Source organism: Amborella trichopoda, chromosome 12 (genome assembly GCF_054954075.1).
Source record: "Amborella trichopoda isolate Santa Cruz 75 chromosome 12, AtrichopodaSantaCruz75HAP2 v2.0, whole genome shotgun sequence".
NCBI classification, from domain to species: domain Eukaryota; kingdom Viridiplantae; phylum Streptophyta; class Magnoliopsida; order Amborellales; family Amborellaceae; genus Amborella; species Amborella trichopoda.
The window spans coordinates 9,776,627-9,804,376 of NC_142347.1; the positions used below are offsets into that span (position 1 = coordinate 9,776,627).

General features: G+C 37.6%; 1 non-coding gene across 1 annotated transcript; it reads right to left on the reverse strand.

Annotated features, from left to right (window-relative positions):
* Positions 1-2,927: 2,927 nt before the first annotated feature.
* On the reverse strand, positions 2,928-27,750 carry LOC110008215 (hypothetical protein). Its single transcript, XR_016046212.1, has 9 exons — positions 27,131-27,750; positions 23,818-24,101; positions 22,675-22,985; positions 10,224-10,290; positions 4,839-5,096; positions 4,125-4,322; positions 3,877-3,972; positions 3,623-3,718; positions 2,928-3,341 (listed from the first exon to the last, which is right to left on the reverse strand). It is a non-coding gene; the product is annotated as a hypothetical protein (transcript).

A 27,750-nucleotide genomic window follows, 5' to 3' on the forward strand; every position in this document is an offset into this window, starting at 1 on the left:
CCTGTTGTGGTGGAAGGAAATTCGATGTACGTCATTAAATGGATGAAGGAGGCAGAGTATCCACATGAATTGATTCGGGAGGCATCTACAATATGTTTGGAAATGGTAGTATCTTTGGTACATGCGTATAGAGAATGCAACATGGAGGCAGATCGTTTGGCAAAAGCTAGAGTTGCTGCTGAATGCTTTATTTGCTGGTCTTAGTTGTTTTTATGTTATTTTGTACTCTTTTGCTTTGTGGTTTGTTTTATGACCATTTTTGGCGACTGAATCTTTGTAACTGTTCTTTGACGATGCAATAAATTGTCAATGTCTCTCAAAAAACATGAAAAACAAAAAGATCATTTATTTTTTGTACATAGAGATCACAATCATTTTTATCCCTGAAATTTCAAAATGAGTGGGTTGTAAGAATATTATTGAATAGACACAAAGCTCCAAAAAAAAACGTTACTCATCTCAAACCATCCAATTTGATATATAATAAGTAGAAATGATTTTGACCTCCATATATAAAATATAAATGGTCTCTTTGTAGACAATCCCTATTAAAATATGGGAAAGTATATAATGAGTCCATTTACCTTCGCTATAAGGTGGTCATAATTAATCTTGACAATTGGATTTGAAATTAAGTGGCTGCATTACTTCATTGATCAAGCTCAAAGTTCAAAAAATATTTTCTCGAACTTTGTGACACACCAAGCTATCAAATTTCACATCAGGTGGTTATATGTAATTGTGACCTCCCTATACAAAAGATAAATGGTTTCATTGTGTACAATCCCTTAAAATACACATGATCATTCCCCTTACTACAATATCGTCAATCTTCAAAAATCGACGCATGTCAAAACATGATGCAATAAGAATGTTGAAGTACTCATGTAACTCTGCCAAATAGCGAGCATGTTTGGTTCGTGCGTAAATGTTTTTCGAAAAATATTTTCACGTGAAAATTTCGTATATATATTTCTTTTTTAGGGTGAGTCAGTGGGGACAGGGTTCCCACCCTTTGTAAGAATTGCAAAGAATTGTACCAAGAACATGGCGTTGCAAATCATCAAGGGCTAACCAATTAAGCCCCGGCTCTTTTCCTACATTGCATATGTTTGTTTAGTGCGTAATGCACATGCAAATAAATCCCATAGTAAAAACATATAAACAAAATTTTATATAAATAATATTATATTACACATTATATTTTTATTTTTAATTATAAATTTGTATTACATATAATATTATTTATTGTATTATTTATTAAATAGATGATATAATATAATATTCATATATATTATATTAGAATATATTAAATATATAATATAATATATGTATATATTTAGATAAATGTCACTATGAGACCCCACCACTTCCATGTGAATAAGACCCCAAAAGATCACCATCAAATTTGACATATCTCTAAAAAAGTTATTACATGGATGTGAGACTTGATTTTTTTAAAAATCTGTGCCAAATTTGATAGTGATCATTTGGAGTCTTACTCACATGGGTGTGGAAGGGTATCATAAGATCATTACCCATTTTTATTATATTATATATATGTAAATAATACTATATTAGAATATATTAAGAGTAATGATCCTATAGGACCCTCTCCCACCCATGTGTGTAAGACCCTAAATGATCACCATTAACGTTGGCACAGATCTCTAGAAAAGTTATCACATGGGTGTGGAAAGTATGCATTCGTGTATACCTGATAGATCTCCCCGTTGTTGACTGGAGATTCGAAACAGATATTAGAAAAAAACGATTGCTTAATTATAGTACTGATTTTCAAATCTGTATATTTTGTGGTAACTTTTTCAAGTATTGCCCCACAAACTGTTTATCCATGACTGAAGAATATGAACTTTCCACCTATGATCGTCACGAATTGAATTATAATCAAATTGCTTTGGGTCGGTTACCAATACCAATAGTTGGAGATTACACAATTCAAACAATTATGAATTCAAATCAAACAAAAATAACTATGAATAAACCCCTTGATTCAAAAACAATTACCAATTACTAGTATCTTGTTTTAATCGAGAAGATGGAAGTTTCTTTCATTTGGTTTGGTCAATAACTACAAGGCTTCTAGAGATTCGTACCAACTTTTATGGTGATCTTTTGAGGGTCTTACACATATGGGTGTGGTTTGGATGTAGTTTGATCAATAACTACAAAGCTTCTAAAGATTCGTACCAACTTTAATGGTGATCTTTTGAAGGTCCTACATATATGGGTGGGAGAAGGTCCTATAAGATCATTTCTCATATATTAAATATATAATAAAATATATTATATATTTATTATAATATAATATATCATTTTACATATATATAATATAATATAATTATATTATATATAATATATTATATATCATACAAACATACATTAATAAACAAAAATAAAATACATTATATTATATTAAGTTATATATATCAAATATTTATATTATACATTTTATTATATATGGGTGCAGTTTGTATAAAGCCGAGGCTCTAAACAATCAAACTGAGGCCTACCTTCAAATAGTGTCGAGAAATGTGGTTTCAATACTAGAAATCTTTGTGATAGCCTTAAAATATATTTTTATCTTTAATTACAAATTTTAAATCTTCAAAATTAGTATAAATCGTGTAGATCTATGAAAATCTTGAAAATTGACAGACCAAAAATACATTACAAGAGCACTATTTTCAAAACTTGAAATCCAATTTTTTCTCATGTCCATGCATCTTATCTTCGAGATGATCAATTTGAGGATATTTGAGTATCAAAACAACCTCTTCTAGTGAAAGTTTTGAGGTGGGCTCTAATTTGATTATTTAGAACCTCGACTCTATATAAACTTTTTCCATTATATATTAGATAATATATTGTATTTATTTAGTAGAGTCTCCAATGGTAGGAGCATATTGGGTCTGGCATCCCTTGTAGATGGTAGGATTGATGATAGGCAACTGGTAAACATTATTCCCATTGAGGTCTCAATGGCCGGACATATTTCAATGAAACCTGGTTGTAGATAGCAGAGAGAGTTCTTACTGGTTTTGCAATTATCCTATGGGTCACCTTCCATCCGTAAAAATCCTATGGGTCACCTTTCATCAGTAAAAGAGTAACCCTTGGTCCAAACAGGTGGAGTAGACCAAAGTACCCAAACCAAACGACAACCCTATACTCAAAATCATATACCCAAACACTCTCCAAATATGGCCGCTCTCAATCAAGCAATAAACCTCTGCAACAAATGCCGAGACTGTGATCATATAGCCCAAGAACCCAAGCTGTATCCCCTCTATAACAGTCTGAGAAGATTCAGTTTTTTCCTGCAAAATACATGCATAATTTACCAACCCTGAAAATAAAGGCACATTTATAATAGTCAAAAACATCGAGCTAGAGCACATTTCAGCCAAAGAAAGAAAGGTGGAGCCAAACTTCTCGTGCAAAACCCAGTTGAATAAAACAGAAAGTATACCACTAATCAACAGGCCCTGAAAGAAGAGATGTAGCCCATTGGGTAATCACAATGATGGGTGGTGATAGAAAGAGTGAGACGCCTAGAATATGATATGCCCCATCTACTGCGTGCCACTCTCTCACTTACCATTTCAATGGGCAGTAATAACACAGGATGCTTTCTGTCTTTTTTCTCACCATCCATTGAGTTATAGCATACTTCCCCTGGAGCAGAAAATGGCAACTGCTTGGCCATAAGAAAACAGGTCTCAGTATCAAAAATATCAATGACTTTCAAAACGCAAACACCATTTTTTTGTAGGATTTTTTCTAACAATCCCAATTATTCTGGTAACTTCATAATATAGGCAAAGAATGACCAATGAACGATAAGGAACTTACCGCTAGGTTCAATGTGGATAAAGCCGCCACAATCCCCGCAGCAACTAACTTTTTGTTCAATGTGTATAAAGACGCCATAATACCCGCAGCAACTAACTTTTAAGCGCTGATTCGGCCCAAAGAATACCATTCAGAAACCATCGAGTCCATACACCAGGTGGGCCAACCAAACAAGCCAGCCATAGCTTTTTGCCATTATGTTTCTTGAAGCTTTGGTACGTAAGGAAAATGCTTAGCCCCCCATATCAAGGCCAACATGACCACGACAATGCCTTCAATTCTTTCCAGCCTACGAATCTTAACCTGACATTTCCCTTCAAAGCTCTACCATTCAGAAACCATCTAGTCCATACACCAGGTGGGCCAACCAAACAAGCCAGCCATAGCTTTTCGCCATTATGTTTCTTAAAGTTTTGGTACGTAAGGAAAATGCTTAGCCCCCCATATCAAGGCCAACATGACCAGGACAAGGCCTTCATTTCTTTCCAGCCTACGGATCTTAACCTGACATTTGCCTTCAAAGCAAGAGTCCATGAATTGCCTTCATTTCTTTGCAGTCGCTATGCCAAACATTAGTGCACAAATCATGAGTAACATGCCTCTTAGTCAATCATAAAACAAATATCACAATAAGTTTCATCATCAAAATTCACTGCAAGGCGAAATAATTCTACTTTGTTCTAAGTTTCATCCTTGATCGGCAAAGAATGTGATGGTACTTTCCAATCTTAACCTAAATAGACTATAAAATATGATACCTCCCCATATACTGCAGATAAAAGCACGCTCCATACAATCACCAAAATATTATAAAACGAAAAGGCATGTCTAGATGGTTTCAAGTGGATGTCTTTTAACTGAGCATCAGTTACAGAAAATAAATATGAATTTCTTTCTCATCTTCAACTGGTTACCTAATGGAAGGCCTAAAATACCAACCACCCATTGTCCATGGGTTGTTAAATTGAGCATTCTCTGGATCCAACAGCTAAAGGTGTCCAACCGCTAAATGTGGTGAGGCTTCCCGAGAACCCTGTAGTAAGCCCGAGGGCTAACAACTCCGAAAATTCCAAGATGCTGGGTTTAAACCCAAACGCGAACCATCCCATGATGAAAGATCCAAGTATATTAGCTGGCAAGTCATTATATAGAGGATAACGATCACTTGTAAACACTACAACATCCCCAAATAACACTTGCAAACCATACCTCAAGAATATCTGAAAATTGAAAAGCATGGATAAACTGTATCATGGTTCCTTAGAGGGACACAATTGAATAGAACTTCAGGATAGCAGAACATGAAATTCCTTGAATACATGCTTCATACTTCTAAGTGCAGGAAGGCACATCATATTAATTCAAAATTATTGAGTGCTAAATGCATGCCTCGAATAAAGTCAAACATATGCTGAAATATAATTTCATAACTAATGGAATCTCCTGAGATCTGATAAATATAGCACTTTCTAACTATTAGTGATAGCAATGATCATTAAAGAGAAAACAAACATTTGTTTTACAGGTTCTGTAAAGTGCTATACATGTCAAGGGACGCATTCATACATTTGCATCCCCCAAGGCATAAATCATCCATCTCAAAGATGGATGTAAACAGTGGTCCATCGAAAAAAAAGGTTTAAAACCAATGTGCCAAATATTTGTGTTAAAAATTAATATTTCCAATTTTCAATTTTTATTTATTTTTACATATTAATGGTCTCCATTTTAGAGATTATATACCCCTTTAAAATCAGGGCCAAAATCCATTTCAAAAATAGATTTTACTAAGATTGGGTGTATTTCTACATATGAGTCCGGGGACCCATAGAAACCATGCCCATTATGGTTTACAAGCTGTACAAATATATGCTACATACAGGACGACAATACTCAACATTATGTTTCGATATTAACTTTAAATGTATCCAAACAGAAGGTTCAAAAAAACGGATCTATGACCCGGATCGGCCACCCCAAAAACCATGTTGAATTAGTGGATTGGCAATCTGGATCGGAGAATCGGCCGGATCGGCAGCACTGAAAAAATTTCAAAAAATTACTAGAATTGCTTAAAAATCTAGTTTTTTAGGTTTCCAAAAGCAAATGGTATTGCATTATAACTTTTCATTATTTTACTAAAGGGTTATGTTAGGGTGCTCACACTATAAAATAATTTATCATTGTACTCAACAAATTTTGGACACTTATATACCTTTAGTTTGTACATGGAGTTTTTTTTCTATAAGGGTATTTTTGGTCATTAAGAGGGGTGTGATGTCATCCATATAGGGTGTGACATCACCCCAATGGACCACACTAGTGACATTTAATGCTCCATGTGGATGATGTCACACCCATGTAGATGATGTTACACCCCTCCTAATGATCAAAAATACCCTTAATAAATAAAAAAAACTCCATGCACAAACAAGAGTATATAAATGTCCAAATTTTGTTGAGTACAATAATAAATTACTCCATAATGTGAGCACCCTAACATAACCCTTTACTAAAAATACATAAATACTCAGAGCATGCCTCATATCTAAGTGTTTGTTATCCATTAGATTAATTTTGTGGTCAAAATAACATTTAAATACAACTCATTGCAATAAAATAAATATCTCTAACTCAAATATTTAGCAAACAAAAAAAAAGGAATTGTACAATAGTTTTGAACCTTTTTTATTTGACAGTGAGAAAAAAAACTATGACCAAAAACTATAACCCTCACAATGAGATATTGTGCTTTTATTAAACCAAAATAGCTATCAGGGAAACAGCTATAGCCCTCCATTCTTCTTTCTCACCCACATGCTGTCACTATTCTAAAGTTTTTCTTCTTCTTTTTTTTTATATTTTTTTTTATATTTTTTTTTAATTTAAGAGTGATTGTTCCAGTTAATAAATCCCACCCCAAAAATAACTGAGTCAATAAATAAAAATAAAATAAGTAAAAAGAATCTAACATGAAGGTATTTCCAACAAAATCAAATACATAAAATAATCTAGCATTAAGGTAGTCCCAACAAGTAGTCCCAACAAGTAAAAAGTAAGTGCACTAAGCCAAAATATTTATTGTAAGTATTAGGAAAGAGTATTAAGGTAATCCTTTTCAAAACATTCTTTGAACAATGACTTGTTAGGTTTTTAAGGATCATATGAGATTTCGATTTTAACACGTTACATGTGGTTCACATAGGCCTTTTTTTTTTTTTTGCTAAATCGAGAAATACAAGGGTTAAAGAATGTGGTTTAATAAGGGGCGAAAGAAAAGAGGCGTGGCGTGGAGTAAAAAAGCGGGAGCAATTGTTCCACATCGAAGCGGTGTAGACTCTTCATAAAGAGCTTTAAGCTCACACAAGCTCTTAGCTTTCCCACTTGCACAACACGCTTGCTAAGGCGTGCATGAGATGTTGTAGCCAACTAATGGTTGGGGCCCACTTTACAAATAAAAAATATGGGGTGAACCAGCAACCCTCTTTTAAAAAAAATATCAAAGATGCACATGCAAAAATCCTCCCTTTCAAACCCTATTTAATGTGTATACAAAAATTCCTCCCACCAAAACCGGTTCAGGATAGAATCGGCTGGTTCGGTTTTGACATATTCAGCCGGTTCCTTACAGAACCGGTGAGAGCCGGCCGGTTCAGGGGGGGACTCGGTCAGTTCCCAATATATGACGAGAAGCGGACCAGCTTCAATGATTTCCGATCCATTTTTAAAACCTTGTCCAAATATGAAAGAGATGACCGACCATTTTACATTCCACCTTTGCTTTGAGAGGAAGATCTAGGTTTACTTTCAAAGAATGTTTTAACTTCACTAGTAGTATTGACCACAGTGATCACGCTTCTGGGTAGATGGTCATTTGTTCTATACATAGAGAATGACGAATAGATTTGAAAGACATACAAGGATATGGGCTTCTTTGCCTAATTAGCAGCAGCAGAGTTAGCAAACTTGGACTTCCTCATAAACTTTTCATGGGCTCGTAACAAGTCTTGAGTGGACTCATTGAGTTTTTCACAAGCTAAAAGAGTTTCCCTAAAAAATACAGAAAAAATCGGGGAAAATCTAAAACATAAAAAGAAAAAAATAACACTATCCCATTGACTGAATTTGCAAAAGCGAGTGAGATGAGAAACAAAAAACATAATAAAATTAAATTTCAGATGCCTATTCGGTCAAACGGTTCAATGACGGACACGTGACACTTACAAAACATGCATCAACAACGCAAGAAGCTACACACCCACATAAGAAGCCGAGGTGGAGTATACTACACAACTTGTAGCATTACAAGAGTGTACCTACCAGTGTTTAAAGTATCGGACAGGTCGTTTGAACCGGTCACCCACCAATCCAAGCAAAATAGGATGAGTCACTGAGTTGGATCAACGGATTCGAGAAAATTGAGAAAAAAAAAGGAAAAACGAGAAATATACAAAATCAAGGATTGAAACCCAAATATTTGATTACATATAATAAGAAGTTCAAATTAAAATCCATTCAAAAATTAAAATTAAGAAAAAAAAAACACTTTGGGAAGAAAATGGCAAAGATATATGGCTGAATAAATAACCAAAAATAATCTCCAAGATATTTGGGAAAATTTAGAATAAATTTGATAAAAAAAATGAGAGAGAAATCAGATATTTCCAATTTCCGGTCACAAACCCTTGAAATTTAGACAATGTCTTCTCTTTTACTTTTTAGTCCAACAAATTGTTATAAGGATATGATAGAAGGCTCCAATACCAACATTTTGAATCAATTGTATAGATTATTTGGTTGAGAAATGAGAGATATTGTAAGAATTTTTTATGAGGAAATTTTACCCAAATGTAAAATTTGATTAAAAATTTGATTTTTTTAAGTATAAGAGGGATTGATTGTGCTCATCTATCAAAATGGGGGTTAGATGTGGATTATTAGATGGAAAACAATTCTGAAAAATAAACCTTTTTTTTTTACCAGCATTTTCACATCATAAGAAAATACCAAGAGATTTGCCCAAGTCTGGCAAGAACCAGCCTGGTACTCCTCCGGTTCCGAGTCAACTCAAGTGATTCTGAGTCCACTTGGTGATTTTGATCACTGGTATCTATAGCACCAAAAGGAATGTAGTTTCTCTCCCTAGGGGTTATGAAATGGCGATGGGAGTGCTTGATTTATATTTAGTATCCTTGTAATCACGAGGGAGAGCATATATCTCTTTAGTTTGATGCTAGTCATGTGCTCTGCTCTATCCATTTCTTTTTCTTATTAATAGAACATGGAGGGACCTAGTAAACCCTCGCTAGCACAGTGACAGAAAGGTAATTAATAATCTCAAGTTATAAAAAGTAAATGTTGATATGGGGAGGGGCACATGACTTAGCATTTTCCAATATCTAGCACATAGATGCAGATATGAATATCCTCGACAAACAAACACGCACAAAACACAGACTATTACACACAAGATATAGTAACAGATATGCCTTTAACTTTATTATATTAGTATTCGATCATATAGTTCGACCATATCATATTACATGTTCAAGATAACTTTATTATATTAGTATTCCATCATATAGTTCGACCAATGTTCAAGATTTATCTTAAATTATTCACATTATGTTTAAGATATATGATATCTTTAAGATATAAGATAACATGTAATTACTTTAGATTTTAAACACATTATGTTTAAGATATATGATATCTTTAAGATATACAATAACATGTAATTACTTTAGATTTTATTAATTTTAAGTAAATCATATTATCGTGAATAACTTCATATACCATGCATACATTTATTAAATATATACTATTCATAATCTGTTCTTTTAATATTATTATATTAAAAGTATCCCAGGAGTATGGCGCCTTTGTATCAATGTTGACACTGGTATTCTACACGGAGTTTATGGATCTCTTAGTATACCACAAACAAAAAAAGTAACATTTAGATGAGAATGTTTATTGAAAGCTGTCTAATATGACGTACTAATTCATTAATTGGTATTGGATTTTCATTGAATAGAAAGAAAAGATTTGGTTAGCTCTTCATGACTCTAAAGTTGAGAATATTTTGAAAACAATTGCCTCAATGCAATTCTCCTTTGTATAGATGGATTCCAGCACATAGCTAGCACACACAGTGAAGGCATGTATTTGTACAAATAATAAATGACGATTAATACGAGATAAACGGACTAAAAACCTCAAGAACTTGTAAACTTTTTGCTGCCTCAAAATAATAACCAAAGGTACTATGAAAATATAGCATTTCAATAAAAATGAAAATGGAGTTATACAAGAACTCCATCTATGTGAAAAGAAAGTGCCATAACCCCAAATATTCCAAAAAGAGCCAATACTGGCAAGCTTATATATTCGAGGAACATGTTCCTGTTGTGCCTGCCACATAATACTTGTATTAATTGCAGTTGAATATTTTCTGATTCAAAAAATAGAAATCAAATTGGAAGTAGGTTTTTCATACCAACGCATGTCAAACGAAGTAGATATTTAAAATGATACATACACAAATTGAGTAGTGTTACCTATATTAAATAGGTATTTGAACTGATACATATACAAACTGCAGTATACGGCATACCATGAATGAAATTGGAGACGACATTCATGAAAGAAGAAGCGCTCAGTCTCGCAAAATCACTAAACAGCCAAAATGGAAAACAAAAAAATGCCGGTGGTGTTACACTTAAGGGTGGATTGAGCACTAGAGATGTGCTAGGAGCCCCCTGTTTAGCCAAGCCATCTGCTATGCCCAATGTTCCAAGAAATAGCCTATCTGGTGCCTAGGAGGCGGCCTAGGACTATGCCTGCCCAGGGGCAAAAATGCCCCCAATAGAGAGGCATTTTTGTACTTTTCCCCCAAAATAAGGGGGAAGAGATTGGGGGGGGGTAGATTTTCATATGTCCTAAACCCTTTCTTTTTACATAAGTGCAAAAAAACAACAAGAAGATACATATTTGCTTTCCTATTAGATTGATGGGTTAATTCAGAGTTTTGAAAAATTGATCCAAACATCATCCTTTTGGTTTGAATTTGATTTTATAGATTTTTGAAGCTTATTAGAGGGCTTTTAGGAAGCATTTGAGATCGGGAAACATCTCAAATGTTGCAGATTGAAGATCGAGAAATCTGGGCCGCCCACTCCTATCTGACGGCCATCCCCCCCACAAGTGCATGGCACCAACCGGCATTTTTTGGAACATTGGCTATGCTATTGGCCTCTTGCCCAATATAATGAAAAGGTGAAGTTAAGTGAGGCACATACCGATAAAATATCTTCAAGATCTCAATCCGTCTCCATGACCATATTGGCCCAATTGATGGCATTTTTTGAATTCCCTTGGAAGACTAACGAGGTGCCCAAACTTCTATTGAAGAGCTTGAGGCCTCGTAAGAGGGCACATGGCTTTGCCATTGATGACGTTGTAATGTTGATGGGCCCCCAAATGAATAAGATCGTGGTTCCCTTACTATCACTGAACATTGCTCCCACACCTACGCTGCCTGGTTTCCAAATAAACGCCCGTCAAAGTTTAATTTGATGGTGCCCAGTTTCGGTGGCCACCAGCACAAGGTTCAATGTTGAGAGTTCGACCACATCAAGCTATTATGTCCCTGTTAGTAGGAAATACAAAGTCATGTAAGATTTGAAACCTTTAAGCTCTCTCATGCATTCAATCGCCATTGTTTTGATTTTCAACTTAACATATAGGATGGTCCTGTTACATTCTCTCCACACATTCCATAACATGCAAAGGTTGAGGCCCTTCAACATATTAGTCCTGCCTTTGGTAGTGGGGGCCTGAAATGGGTTGAAAATAGTTGTTCGATAGCTTCAGGTGCTACCCATTCTGTCCCAAACATTTGTAAACATTGGCTCCAACGGTTCCCTACAGAAGGGGAATAAAGGAAACGGTAGGCCACTGTCTCTTTACTATCTTTGCAAAGGAGTAGATTGGGCATCGTAAAGCTAGGCATTTGTCACTGGTTCAGTTTTTAGGATCCTTTTTGTACATCCAGCCACCCAAACAGCTGGATCCTATTGGGGTCAGGAGGCAATCAAGAAAGTGTGACCTCTGAGTTGGTGGAGGCCTTTATTTCTGAGGATGTGGTAGAAGAATGATAAACTGGAAAAGACCAGGGACTACCAATGAAAATGTCCCAACCAAACCAAGGCAGGATAAAGCTTTGAAGAGTAGAGAACAAACTCCCTAGTTTAAGCAGTTTCATGTCATTGAGATCGCGTCTGAATCTTAGGGTCCACATTGGTGCCAACCAATAATTCTATTACCTCAGCAATGGAGCATGCTTGATTAGAGGATAGCGAGAATAATTATGGGAACTGATCAACATTGCATCTCCAGTTATCTAGCCAGAAACAAAATCTATCACCAGTTTATGGTAACAGGTGAGTTTTGATAGAGAAGGAAGAGTATGCCAAGAGCATCTCTTTCCATGCTGCAGACATCTGGGGCCTGACATTGGACTTCGACCACCAACCAGACTCATTTCATCCATACTTTTGCTAGGCGACCATCCTCCAAAGATGAGTCTCTTGGGTCATGAAGCCAAAGACATTTGCCTAGCAGGTAGTGCTCATGTCATTAGTCGATCTAATACCCAAACCTACAGCTTTCTTTGACCTGCACACCATGGACCAGTTAAGTAGGAGCATTTTTGGCTACCATGAGCCTCTGACCAGGGGAATCCCTCATCATTTGCATTTACCAATGGACTATCAACAGCAGCATTTGAAAGAGGGACAGATTAAGATGCTAGAAAGGCTGGCTTTGACAAATGTAACTCTCCCCAACAAAGATAACAAGCACCCTTTAAAGGAGGCTAGTGTCCTCTCAAACCTCTCAATTATGCCATAGCAATGGTGTATTCTAGGTTTTCCTGTGCACAAAGGTAACCCCAGGTATTTGCATGGCAGCCACTCTACACCGAAACCAATCTTGCCAACAACACCTTAAAGTATTATTTTCCACCCCAATACCCACGAGTTGGGTTTTTTTGCATGTTGATTTTGAGGCCAATTGCAAATTCAAAGCACCTGAGAAACACCCTTAGGAGAGGCTTCACAAAAGACCAAAGTATCATCTGCAAACTGTAAGTGGGAGATTAATGGGGCTCTACTTTACCATTTGAAACCTCGGAACAAGTTTTGATCCACAAGATTTGAGATTGATCTGCCAAACTTTTGGCAACTATAGCTAGAGAATGGGGGGCGGGGGGGGGGAGTCACCTTGGTGCAGCCCTCTAGAGGCTTGAAAGTAGCCTCTGGTATCACCATTAATTTAGACCAAGAACATGGATGAGGAGAGACACCCTGAGTTCCATGATCATCATCTATCCCCAGAACCCATCAACCGTTTGTCAATAACTAGCAAATGAACGAGGTCGTAGGCCTCTTCTATCAAGTTTGAAGATTAAGCCAAAAGGCTTAAACTAGATCATGTAATTAAGGCATTTGTGGGCGATTAAGGGCCTATCAAGGATTTGTCAAGCTTTGACAGAAGCATCCTAGTGGGTTGAGATGATATCATCGAGAACTTCCAGAGGGCGGGTTACCAAGACTTTGCTTAGAATTTTATAGGTGCCATTCAACGGGCAAATTGGCTGGTAATCTTTGATTTTGGCAGCTCCTCCAATTTTAGGGACTAGACCGATAAATGTGGAATTCATCCCCTTGTGGATGATTCCTTGATGACAAAACCCAAAGACGCATGATAATTAATCGGCGGCAAAGACATCCTAGCATTGATTGAAAATTGCCAACAGGAAACCATCAGGTATAGGGACCGTATCATGCACCAGCTCTTTTACAGCTCTTCTAATTTTTCGCTCCGTGAACAAGCTTTACAGTGAGTTAGCCTGGGCTTGAGAGAGAGTTCTGAGGTGCATGCCTGTGAGGCTAGGTCTTGGCGGGATCTGGCAGTGAATAGCCTCTTAATGAAGCAAATGATGATGTTATTCACTCGTTTGGGGGCCAAGTAGTTCTTGCCCTTCAGTTATCTGGATGTTGAATTGGATCTTTGTCTACAATTAGGAATTTTATAAAAGAAGGACGTGGCACAGTCTCCCTCCTTTCACAATTTAATTGTCAACAATTGATAACAATAGAGCTCTTCCTACTTTGCCACTTTATTGAGTTCAAATTTTGCTTCCATCCTTCCGGCCTTTTCCAGGGGGGAAAGACTCACTGCAGGAAGTCCAGGTCAGATATATCCTATGAAGGGCCTCTTTCTTTGCCAGGGGACTAACAAACAGGTGGTAACTCCATTCCTTAAGCTTTCACTTCAGTAACTGTAGTTTTTTGGTGATACTGACCACCACCATGGGATCAAAGTATGCAGCTCTGCTTCTTCAAGCAATGAGTTTGAAGTAAAAGAATTTGGCCCCCTAAACAAGGGCTCAGTATCCAGAAAGTTTGGCATATGATCTGAAGTGATCTTAGGTAGGTTTCTAGAGTACCCCAGAGAGCAGAGGATCTCAATATTGGGAGATAAGAAATCTGTCAATCTTGAGAAGACTAGGGACTTGGGCGTAGTTCAACCATGTCAATAGAGTTCTGTTAGGGGGAGGTCCATGAGTTTGTGTTCAAAACTAAAATCTGAGAAAACCATCATACCAGCTGTCACACGACCTCCAGAGCTCTTTTTGAAACTCCACCAGTGACATTGAAGTCACCTCTAATGCACCAGGGGCTGAGAACCCAAGATGTAGTGCAACTGAGCAAAGAATTTTGGTCTAAGGGCAGGCCTATTTGGGCAGTAAACTCTGGAAAATTCACACTCCCTTCCATCTGAAATGCCTCCTGAGGCTCCCTGGGCCAGCCAGATTTCCCATTGGATAGGTCTTCTACACGTGATACTTAGGACCTCAAGGAGGAATGGGGAGCCTAGTGTTGTCTCTATGATGTCCAGGATGTCAGCACGGTGTAAGTATAAGGCAAGCAGCCTCCTTTTGGGGGTCACAAAGAACCTAATTTTCCATATTAAAACCCTCATTTGGGTGGACCTCATTTGGGTGGGGACCCAAGAACTCTTTACCATAGTAAAACCATCATTTGGCATGAAGAGGGGGATTGCGTGAGGGATTAGCACCCAAGCGCCATTGAGAAGCAGAGATCAGAAGGCCTAGGAGGGTCAGTTCTTGAGCTTCCTACAGCCCTCACTCTTTCTAACAGCATTTTTTCTAAAAATATAACCTAAATCATTTATAGAACGATCGAATTGTAGTCAATTGGCTCATGACAGTAGTTCGATGTCACCTCAGGACTTCGATCGATTGACCTTATTTCTTCTGAGTTCGATCCTCTTTCATAGACTACATTGCCGACATGCCCAGTATGTTGTAATCCCAATGCCTCAAACTCAGGTTGGAGTCAGATGGTATGGTGGCGAAGTGAGGTTGCAGGGTGGGGAAGGGGACTTGAAGAGTAGGGAGGAATGAGAGGCATTTGGTAGAGAAGTGCAAATGCAGTTGGAATAAGGGGGCTATGACTGCAACTATGGACAATGTTTCCTTGGTAACGTTCATAAAGTGCGGGGGCCAGGGTGGTTGAGGCAGTATGGCAGGCATTGTTATCAAGAACACAAAGAGAGGGTTGTAGACAAAGAAGGTTGGGTAGAGGGGAAAGAACACATGAAATGGCATTGGGTAGACCCCCCACTCTGAACCCCCATCATACCCTAGCTATCCCAAAACTCGTCACCCCCTAACAAACACAGAAACTACCCTGTACACCAACTTGATGGCCAAAAGCCCTGAAACTAACAATTTAGACTCCAAACACAATATACCCCGTCTAAAACTTCATCCAAATCAGGTAAAATTTGATTCAAATTATTGAAGATGTCATAAGCATTACAACGGTCCAAAAATCACTAAAATCTGATATATAGTATAAAAAGTTATGACCAAAACAATAATCTTCACCAAAAATTGTATCTAAATACTCTACACGACAGATGATGCATCGCGTGCGATGCATGATATGTCATAGAGCAATTTTTATATCAAGTTTTTTTGTTTTTGAGTGAACTTAGAATTACAGACACAAATTCCATAGCATACCTCAATTTCCATGTGGCCCAACATAAGTGCTAAACAATGCTTCTCTACATCTATGTAAAGAGTAGCATTGCAAGCTTAGAAACCCCTTGAAATGCCCTGAAAAACCCCTACTAACTGTCTAGAGCCCCACGTCCTACAACTCAAACTGAGCAGCAAACAATGCATCTCGTGTCACAGGACGACGAGCGACTCCGACTAAGACACCACTTGTAAATTGCCTTTCCTGGTCATTGTAGGGTCCAGATTCTACATTTTGAGCCCTACCACTAGTTCTACAAATTTTGCAATTTTACCCTCAAACCCTAGTGACTCTAAGACTCAGAATTCTAACTCTAAATCTCTGAAATCCAGAGACCTCCCTGAAACTCCAGCAAGCTCTAACCTAACATTTCAAGACCACAAACTACCCTAGCGTTTAGCCTAAACCATGGTGCACCCTTAGATGGACCATGAACCATAGGCACTTCCGCTTCTAAGACCCCCCCAAATGATTGGGAAGACACTAAAATGAGTGTCTTTGGCTCAAACAAAAGGACTAAGGGAATGGTCTCCACGCACTGAAATTGTTTGATCCAAGCTCTAACCCCAGGTTTCTGGGCATGTGGGCCCAGCTATCACCAAGTAGGTGACTTTTTCCCCATTTTCTTTGGCATTGTTTTTATTTGCATGTTGAGGGTATCTCTTCTCTATTTCTAAGGTGTTTTCAAACTTTCATTTAGCTTTCTAAGTGTATTTTACCTTCGCTATGGTTTTGGCTAGCCAAGATGGTCAGTGGCCCATAGGAAAGGGCCCTTGTTGGTCAACTTCTCTCAGACCTTGATTTGAGCAAACCCATTTTTTAACATTTCTTTAGTTTGATTTAGTTTAGGTAGAAACCAAGGAAAAGGAAATTTCATCTTCTTGCCTTGGAATGTAAATAGTCTAGCGCCACCATGTGGCCCATCAAGTTACTCAACTACCAAAAGATCTAAACACAACCCTTGTAATCGCATACTCAAAGGGCAAATTTCATCCTCATAAACCCAAAACCAGAGGTCCCAAGAAAGTCCTTGCCAAGGAGGGGCCCAAAGACATATTGCAAGTTTGCAACATGAGTTGCATCACTTGCATCACTGTTATATTTCAGTACTTAGTCTCACATGAAGTCGGAAAGAAGAGACCTGGTCTAGTCATGTGTGATGCAAGAGTGTCTCAGTTTCTCCTCTACCTGGAATACTCCTCAGGAACCTTTTTTTCCCCCAATCACATCAAGTTGGGTACGACTCAAGATGTGTCACATTGCTCCTCTTGCCCCCCCCCCCCCCCACACACACACACACAAAAGAAAGGCTCCTGCTTTCTAGAACTCTCCATGGTCACCAAATCCCCACTCTAATTGCACCTTTGCTTGAGTCTTAGCAGGTTCAAGACACATTGCACCACGAACGAATCAAGCCTAGTGTTCACTTAAGCCCCTTTTTGCTTTGTGCTTCATGTTATTGCACACCAGCTTGGTCCGAAACACTTCATCTCACATGCATGAGTGCTCTCTTACACACTACATCACAGACATACAAAACACTACATCACAGACATACAACACAATCAAAGTGTTTCCAAACCTTTTTTAGAAACCCCTAAACCAGTGTTGAAGTTGGAGAGGGCACCTAGAGAACGGACAATTGGGAGTGCGTCCCATTAAAGGGGGCACCCCTCTGCATGTTTCAGGTCTCTAGGAGCACACCACTGCTAGTATGACCACATAGTTGGCTCATAGGGGTTAGCTCAATCCAAACACAACATGGGCGGCATACCAAAAACGTCAATGACCTTTCAATTGTTTTCCATGTAAGGATACCCCCACCTTTGACCCTACCCCTAGAGACTTAGGTCAATTTTCAATCATTTTTGTGTGGTTTATTCCTAAATGGCACCTAATGTCTTCCAACCAAGCTAGGGCATTTTCGGTCTGATGCCAAACCCACAGCCTCGTCTTGGCCTAGGTCAAGGACATCTAACCACTGATCCAAAAGGCACTACAGCAATTCCCTTTTGAGCTATGAGACCATAGCCAGTAAGTTAAATCCTGGCCAAGTTAAAATAATAGTTAGGCACCCTAGTGGCCCAACCTCTTCAACTACTACCTTCAGCTAAGGCCACCCTGGATGATAATAAGAGTAGTAGACAACAGCCAATTTTCCAAGACTTGGGAATTGCACCCTAACCTTGCCGACGTGGTAAGGCAAGGTAGAGATTCAAGCCCTTGATGACCATGAGCTAGTCAACTCAAATTAGGTTGACGTTGAAAACCAAACACAACTAACCATCCAAGCATAGAACCACCGATTAGGAATAAGGCCTCCAGTAGAGCCTCTAGTTGTAGGCCTAGTCAACCTTCGACTCATAGGGCTTTAATGACTCCAATAAATAACCCCATAGAAGGAGGCCACCTCACGAAGGCATTAGTCAATTCCCTCCTCAAGGACCTAGGTAGATAGTTGGATCTAGGTTTGGCATCTAGCCCATCCACATCCAGCACTCACTGTCACCCAATGGTGAACCAAGTTAACCCGCAGGGCGCAATCAGCCCTAACCAACCTCCCTGTGAGGTTGCACTACTGTACCAATCACCAAAAATGATCCATGAGCCTCCAACCTCCTGAGCTCTACCCACAAGAGGCTTAACCATTTATCATTTCAGCCCACTACCATATCTCCAGTGTACCATATTCCACTTCAAACATCACACTCCTACCATTCATTCCAAGAACCAACAATAGAGACCCTAGTTCATCCAGCCAAATTTTAGCAAGCATGGAGGAACCCTTAAGGAATTCCAAACAATAGTAACAAGGATGGGGATTCACAACTTCGAACCCCCTAAATACTACATACAAAATGTCCACAAGAATTTTGAGGACCTCGCAGTAGGATTTTTATGCCAGACTATGGAAAAAAGTTCTCGGTGAAGGGTCGCTCCAGCCTCCATGTCACAAGCTACCCACTAACTGTGTCCACTTTGCACAAGAAACGGAACAGCCCCGAGGCTTTTTCGCGCATCAGGGAGAAACCTGGCTTGGCACCATGAGTTCATGAGGGATAAACCTCAAGCATCATGTGATTAAATGTTCCACAAGTTTGTTACCCAGTATCACAGGAGTAAGCCATGACCTATCTCACTAGGGGAGTTCACTGCCAAACAGCAGAATATCAGTAAGTCATTCCTTGACTTTGTCAAAAGATTTAAGAATGCTGCTTTCCAAGTCGTTGAGTGCCAACTCATCGATCAAGTGAAGATTGCCTTAATATTAGAGAATGCCACCCTAGATCTGAACTTTTCTTTCAATCATAGTGGCGTGCCCCTCACCATTATCTTGATGATGGAAAGAGTCTTACTCTATGAAAGGCATTCGGCTAGTGATCGGCCCTTGGAAAGTCAAGCGCAAGCTAACCCACACAAAAACACTAGGATAAACCTTTGCCTAGTGGCTAAATCAATGAAATAAGGATCAACAAGTCAAGTTTACAATCCAAGTCAGAGTCTTGCACAAAATGACCTTAGAACATGGTAAATGAATCTTCGTATTCAAGGCGCATGGAGACAGCTCGCCCAACAAATTTACACCTTTAGAGGAGCCACTAGGTGATATCCTACAAATAACATCAAGTATAAGGTTCTCTAACTACCTGCAACTAGGGGCCCTCCATTTGCAATCAAAGATTAGTCCAATTACTAGTGATTAGGGACCCTCCATTTGAAGTTTACACGAACAGAGGAACCAATGGGCGAGACCCCACAACTATTATTCAAGTATAAGCTTGTCCAACTCCAACCACTTGTGAATAGGGACACTGCATCGCCCTGAAATGCCCCCATTAACTATCAAGAACCCCCATGTCTTATGACTCGACCATTTATCGACCAAAGCAATCTCCCCATGCTTGATTTGAGAGGCTTAATAATCAATAACAGTACCCTGATTGTATGTGTGGAAGACAATGTTGTAATAGATAATTGCACAAAGAAATTCAGCAACTCAAGACTGTTCTGGCAAGGGAGATTGAAATTAAAGATCTAGGTCCATTGAAGTACTTTTTTGGGATTAGAAGAGGCGAGGTCTAAGGGGGAATGTTTATCTTTCAAAGGAAGTATGTGATAGACCTTCTTAGAAATGAGAAAGCTTAGGTCTACTGATACTCCTGTGGAACAAAGTACAAATTGGATAACCAAAGGGATAAAGTTCTCAAAAATGTGCGTATGTTTCAAAGATTAGTGCGCAAGTTGATATATTTTTCACTTACACATGTAGACATTTCATATGCTATGAGTGTGATTAGACAGTTCACACATGCTCCACGAACAACTCATCTTGAAGCTGCTTAGAGAGTCATTCAATATTTAAAATCATCACATAGTAGAGAACTGTTGTTTGCATGCTAATCATGGAAGCTTACAAGTTGATGCCTATACAAGTGCAAATTATGTTGGTTACATTGTGTACTGGAGATCTACATCAGGTTATTGTACTCTTGTTGAGATAACCTTGTGACCTGGGGGAGAAAAAAGTAATCAGTTGTAGTTCATTCAAGTTCAAAAGCAGAGTAGCAATTCATCGATCATGGTGTGCACGATTCATCATCATCATCAAACCTTTTCCCCACTAATTGGGATCAGCTACACGAATCATCGTCCACCATTTTACTTTATTAAGAGCCATACCCTCAGTGAGGCTATAAACCCTCATATCTTTTCTCATTACTTCCAACCATGTCCTTTTGGGCCTACCCCTTGGTCTTTTTGAGCCTTCCGCTTGAACTAACTCGCACCTCCTAACATATGTTATACTGGGTGTATGCCACATATGGCCAGCCCACCTAAGTCTAGTCTCTCTCATCTTATCACATATTGGTGCCACACCTTAATTATTCTGAATGTATTCATTTCGAATTTTATCCCTTCTTGTCTTGCTAGTCATCCATCTCAACATCTTCATCTCTGCTACACTCATTCTATAGGTATATTGTTTTTTGACCGCCCAACATTCTACCCCATAGAGCATAGCTGGTCTCACAACTGTCCTATAGAACTTGCCCTTCAACTTCAGTAGTATGCGGTGATCACATAAACTTCAGATTGCACATCTCCACTTCGAGCACCCAACCCTAATTCTATGTGCGACATCTTCCCCAATCTCTCCATTTTCATAGATTATCAACCCAAGATATCAAAAGTACGCTTTTTTTGGTATTTCCTGGTCGTCACTATCAATTACTTCCTCATCTCAACTTCTATTATTACTAAGTTGCATTCCATATATTTTGCCTTCATCCGGCTAATTTTAAAACTTTTTATATTCTAGAGCATCCCTTCAAAGTTCTTGGTGTTTACATCGTTTCGAGTCTTATCGATCAAAACTATGTCATCTGTGAATAACATGCACTGTGGTACCTCATCTGGTAGGTGCTTAGGCAAGCCATCCATAACTAAGACAAAGAGGTATGGGCTCAATGCTGACCCCTAATGTAGACCTATTATCACTGAAAATTCACTCGTCTCTCCACTAGTCCGTACACTAGTTAGTGCTCTATCGTAAATATCTCTCACTAAGCCGATGTAGTATCTGGAGACTCCTGTCCTAACACCCACCAAATTAAATCTTGAGGTACTCTATCATAAACTTTCTCTAAATCAATAAAAACCATGTGGAGGTCTTTTCCCTATGCTCTAAACTTGTCAATCAGCTGCCTAAGTAGGAAAATAGGCTCAATTGTTGACCTCTATGGCATAAAACCGGATTAGTTTTCTAATACACTCGTTTTATGCCTTAGTCATTACTCAATCACTCTCTCCCAGAGCTTCATAGTGTCGCTCATAAGTTTGGTACCTCAATAGTTCGTACAATTCTGTATTCTCTTTTATTCTTGTTAATAGGTACCACATTACTTTTCTTCCATTCGTCTGGTATTTTCTTTGTTCTCAACATCTTGTTGAACGGCTTGGTCAACTAGTCAATGCCAATCTCCCCCATGCACCTCCAAACCTCTATCAAGATACCATCTGATCTTATAGCATTTCCTATCTTCATCCTTTCTAAAGCCTCTTTCACTTCTGATATCCATAACTTAATCCTACGAATATATCTATGACCTCCTCCCTTATTTATGACAACAGTTCCTTGTACCGTTATGTTTCTATTGTGTTTGTCATTTAATAATTTTTTAAAATAAACTCTCCACCTTTCATTGACCTCTCCATCCTTCACCAAGACCATGTAATCCTCACTCTTAATGCATTTAATATGGTTCAGATCCCTACAATTTCTCCCTTTCAGTTTTGCTAATTTGAAGTGGTGTGTGCGATTGCTTTGGTTGAAAATGTTAGTACAAGAACTCGGTTTTCTTGTGAAGGGGTCAATGTCCATGTACTATGAAAACAAGGCAGCCACTAGTATACCTCACAACCGGGTCAGCATGATAGAACTAAGCCTATAGATATAGACAAATATTTCAATTGAGAAAGAGTTACTACCAAGAAATTTGGGCATGAGGGATATCGTATGCTCCAGCTTAATGGGGAGTGTTTACATTTCTTTCTATTGCATTCAAGTCTCTAAGGCCTTATGTGTCTTTTCCCCACTTAAAGGACATCATTCTATAATAGAAAAAAAGCAATAATATGTATACTTAATATACACACATACATTAGAAGACAGGGCACATGGGTGATGTTAGAACCCAAAGTGACTCTCTTTATCTCTAAAATTCTCCCTCTCTTTAGATCTTCTCTTCCCTCGTTCTTCTTCTTGTTTTCTACTAACTGGGTCAATCTTGACCTAGACCCGACCCGATCAGGTTCAAAAAAGGACCTCAACCCAGATCCAGCCCGAGTTGGATACAAGTCATCGGGTGTCCAATATTTGGAAGTCATCGGGTGTCCAATATTTGGATCCAAACCAAGACCCATGTCAATCATACCGTCGAGCCGGCAAGTCGATCCAACCCAATTGCCACCCTTGCAAGCAACCAAGAAAATCCATTATGAGATTGGTAAAATGGATAAACATTTCCCTAATAAAGATTTCCAAATCTTAAAAGGTAATGAGATGTTTCAATGATTAAAGTGAAGTCTATGATCCTTAAGAAAGTTTGTGAAAAAATTAAAATATATTGGCTATATTGAATTCCATCTAAACATAAATTGGTTTCCTAAAGATTAAACTGAAGAATGTGTTGTTAGATGACTAAGCTAAAGTAAATGATCGAAAAAAGATTCTTGCTTTTTTTCCCTTTTTACTTGTTAGATAATCCTAACAAGAGATCGACAGTTTCATCATAGTAGAGGTACAGTACAGTGCAAAGGTCATTGACTTTTATTATTTATTAAGGATATCAAATTCTTACATCCATCAAACATGACAAAACATTTTATCTGCTCCAACAACCTAAGTCAATTTGTAAAGAAATGGAACTTTTCCATTATGGTTTTGACTGCTCAAGAATCTAAAGTTCCTGATCTCATACATGTATAAAAAACAGAAACATGATGCACAAGAAAACCAGCTTAAACTAGTTATTCAATAAGAATATTCACTCAAAACTATTTTGGAAATTAAATAATGAGAAATGATCCTATAGGACCCTCCCCCACCCATGTGTGTAGGACCCCAAAGGATCACCATTAAATTTGGCACAAATCTATAGAAAAGTCAAGTCCCACACCCATGTGATAACTTTTCTAGAGATTCGTGCCAACTTTAATGGTGATCCTTTGGGGTCCTATACACATGGGTGGGGGAGGGTCTTATAGGATCGTTACTCTTAAATAATAAATAAAAATAATTTACCTCCAATGGCTCACCGGATGCTTGCCCCTTTAGTCTTGTATCTAACATGGCATCAGTTGAAAGAGGAGACATTATCTCTGATGCCAAAGGTGCATTCAAAGCATCATCGGGTATGGGTATCGCTATGAACTCAAAATAACTCTTCATGTATTCACTTAATGAAAGGCAACTTTCTATTGTACTTTTCTCAGTGCCTGGTGCTTGTCCATTAATTTTGTCTTGCCCATCCATGCTTCCAAGTGAATATTTCATTATGCAATGCCCCATGAAAGAGTATTTGCTTCCTACAGTGGAAGCAATAATATAGTTATGCATAGAAAATATCAAAATGGTGAAAGTGAACCCATTAACTAGGATAATTAAGAAACCTAGCCAATCTGGCGTAACCCACATCATGCAATAGACCAGCATTGAACTCATACAATATACTCGACAAGAACAAACTAGCTAATGGTATAATGGAAATAAGCATTCCACAATATTAAAATGGTGAAGCACAACTTGATCATATTAGTGACTATGAATGCCTATGCCTATAAAGCAACATATAGTGATGGATAGGGAATCAGATATGGAAGATTCTATGCAAATTCAACCAGCAATCTTTGATAAGAGTTAAATTTTCCAACCAGGTCAGGGCACAAACAATACATATCTCATGTTGCAAGGTTTTATGCACACACGCATGCATGCACACACAAGAACAAGAGAAAAAGATTGCATATGCCCCTAGGCTAATTCTGTAGAAGTTCAACTCCCCCTCACTAAAGAAATGATGTTCGGAGTATTTGTTTAACACCATTTTTCGCACACACTTCCTCTTGACCTTGAACATTTGCCATTAAAAAAGTCTGAAAAAAAAAATACTCTAAACAATTGATGAGGAGAGAGAAAAATGGATGGACGCTAGCTATCCATTTTGTTATACTGTTAAATGTAGGGTTAGATGTCCTCAAAACCCTTTTATTTCTGGTGAAAGTGGTTATTTGATGTTTTAAGGCCACCACAAAATTTGGGATCAAACAAATGCCTTTTGGATTTTTTTTTTTTTTTTTTTTTGGGGTGGGGAGAGAGGACCCTATCAAAAAAAGAGTGCATAATGTAGATGACTGAAATGATGTCGAAGAAAAATTCCTTTATAGTCCGTCTCAAGGGGAAGGCTCTTTCAAATATAATCAGCACCAACCAATTATAGGAGATCTTATAATAGGCCAAACCAAGTACCACAATATTGCACATCAGTTAAGTTTTCACTGGTTACATGGGAGACAATAGCTACCAGAAACAGGAAGTCTAAGAATACCAATACTCAATACGAAAATTCTTTCAGGGACAACAGCGTCCTACACCAGCTCAATTCACAATTTGTTTACCAATACCAACCAAGAAACTACAGTCCATGCATGTCATTTGGTTTTAGAGCCCAGAATATTTCAATGATCTAAGTCATTCCTACTAGATTGTGTAAGGATAACTTCCTGCATTTGAAGCTCAAAAGTCACATAGGATAAGTATAAATAAAGGCAGCTTGGCAGCTTCTGGTTCATGTTAGAGCAAATAAACCAGCAAATATAGATATATTTATTGATACAAGAAAATGTCAGTAAAATTCAATGAATAGGGAAGCAAGTATAGAAGCTATAAAGGGGACATCAAATTAATATGTAAAAATCATATTAGAGTGGATTTCAATGGAGACTGTGAATACAAGCATGTTGTGCATCTAAGGTATTTTAGATTGATGGCATAAGGCTTGCAAGAATCAACGCAGATCAAAACATGTTTCAAAATTAATTCAGCAGTAATCCATTGACAAATCCAAGCTGGATTTTTTCTTTTTTTTCTTTTAATGTGCTGCTAGTGTAGTAATCAAAGACCAGTTTTACAAGCTTAATAAGTTAAGTAACACTAGTAAACTCAGTAAATGAAAACACCAATTCCTCCGCAAGGAACAGAACATCATCAGACAGAAAATGAGAAAGACATTTAAGCAAACTAATGAACTCATCAAATAACTTAAATTATGCGCTCATTTTTTTAAGTAGAAAGAATATAAAAATAAAATAGTTACAATACAAAATTCATAAAAGTAGGATTAATAAGAAAAGTAAGCTAAACATAACTAGAAATGGAAGTAAGAAACATTAAACAAGCAACAAAATGAAAATTGATATAAGCAAAATAATAAGAAAGACTAAAGCCTGTAAAACATAAACAATGGGAACATAAAAAAGAACAACAAAATAAATAAGAAAGTTTTCATAAAAAGGGTAAAAGAAAAGATAATAAACAGTTCTCTGAACTCTGAAGAAGTGAATACTTATAAGAAAAGAAATTACGCATTAAAGTTAAAAAAGCATAGGAATTTAGAAGCAACAAAATTTTGAAAATAATAACCAACAACAAAATAGAGGCAAACTCAATCTATTAGATGAAATTCACAACAAACAAGTTTTTATGTCCTAATAATATATACAGACTATACGAAAATTAATGGAGATAAAGATTTCAAAGCATACAAATTTGTGTATGTTCTTATTTGTACCATCGTAGATTACAAACATCGTAATCCAATTCTCTTTCTTTTCAAGAACTTTGTATACTTGGAAATTAACTCATTCCCTTTTTCCAACAGTCCCGTTTGCTGTCAATACGTTTTCTTTTTCTAATCGATAAGGAAATAAGAACACATGAAATTTAGAAAGGAAAATGGTGTTTCAGTTGATTTTAGACAAAGCAGTATCAAATAGAATGAAATTGACTATTAGTTTTATTTAAGAACGAATGAAACAGAGGATTCCCCAAAAACAACTTCCCTCAAATAAGCACGACCAAAACACATTTAAAAGTTAAAACAAATAAAAAGGAAATAATGGAAGACAAAATGAAAGAGAAGAAATAGGGAGGATTAAAAAAAGAAAAAAAACAAAAAAAACATCAATGAAAAAACGATTTGCTGGCCTAACAAAAATAAAAGCAAGTGAAATATCACCAATAATAAAATGACACTACAGATATAAATCATGAAAAAAATCACATTTCAAGGGAAACCAGAGAGAGAGCAGAAAAGCTAGAAAAAAAGAAGAAAATGAACCAAGGACCATTCAATGCAACAAATGAAAACCTATCCATCTGTTTTACATTTCATGAAAAATTATCCATCTGTTTTTCATTTCATGAAAAACTATCCATCTGTTTTACATTTCATCTCCTCTAACTATTGATTTAATGAAACAATGCAGTGCCAAAAAAACTAGATAAAAAAAATCAAAACAAAACCACTCTCATAAAGAAAGAGGAGAAGGAAACCAACCGAACTATTCTCATCAATTCTGAGTAGAATTTCTTTTAACGCCGGTTCTCGTATGAAACCGATCGATTTTTCTCAATTTGTTCAGAAAATTTTTATTGATATCCAAGAAGAATGGCAGGTTTGGGGTAAATATAGACAGAGAGGAGTGGTTAGAGAAGTGGAATGGGGTGTGATAGAGGAGACAAGGATGCGTAGCCAGCAATATGTTCTAAGAGAGAAAGAAATACAGAGGAAGAGAGAGAAAGGGAAGAAATACAGAGGAAGAGAGAGAAAGGGAAGAAATACAGAGGAAGAGATGGACAAAACAATGAGAGAGTGGGGGACAAAACTATGACAGTGATCTTAGAGAGGGAAAGGGAAGAAATACAGACGAATTGAGCAAGATATTAGAGAGAGAAAGGGAAGAAATACAGGGGAAGAGATGGACAAAACAATGAGAGAGAGTGGAGGTACAATGCTCCAATATCGGTTCGGCTAGAGAGAGAGAGGAAGCAGAGGTGCGGTGCGCGCGTACCCCATGCAATTTGCGAAGACAAACAAAAGTACTAAAATACCCCCCATATGTTAACTAGGAGGACCTGACAGACGGAGGCCAAATTCGTCAATTTGGCCTACCGTGC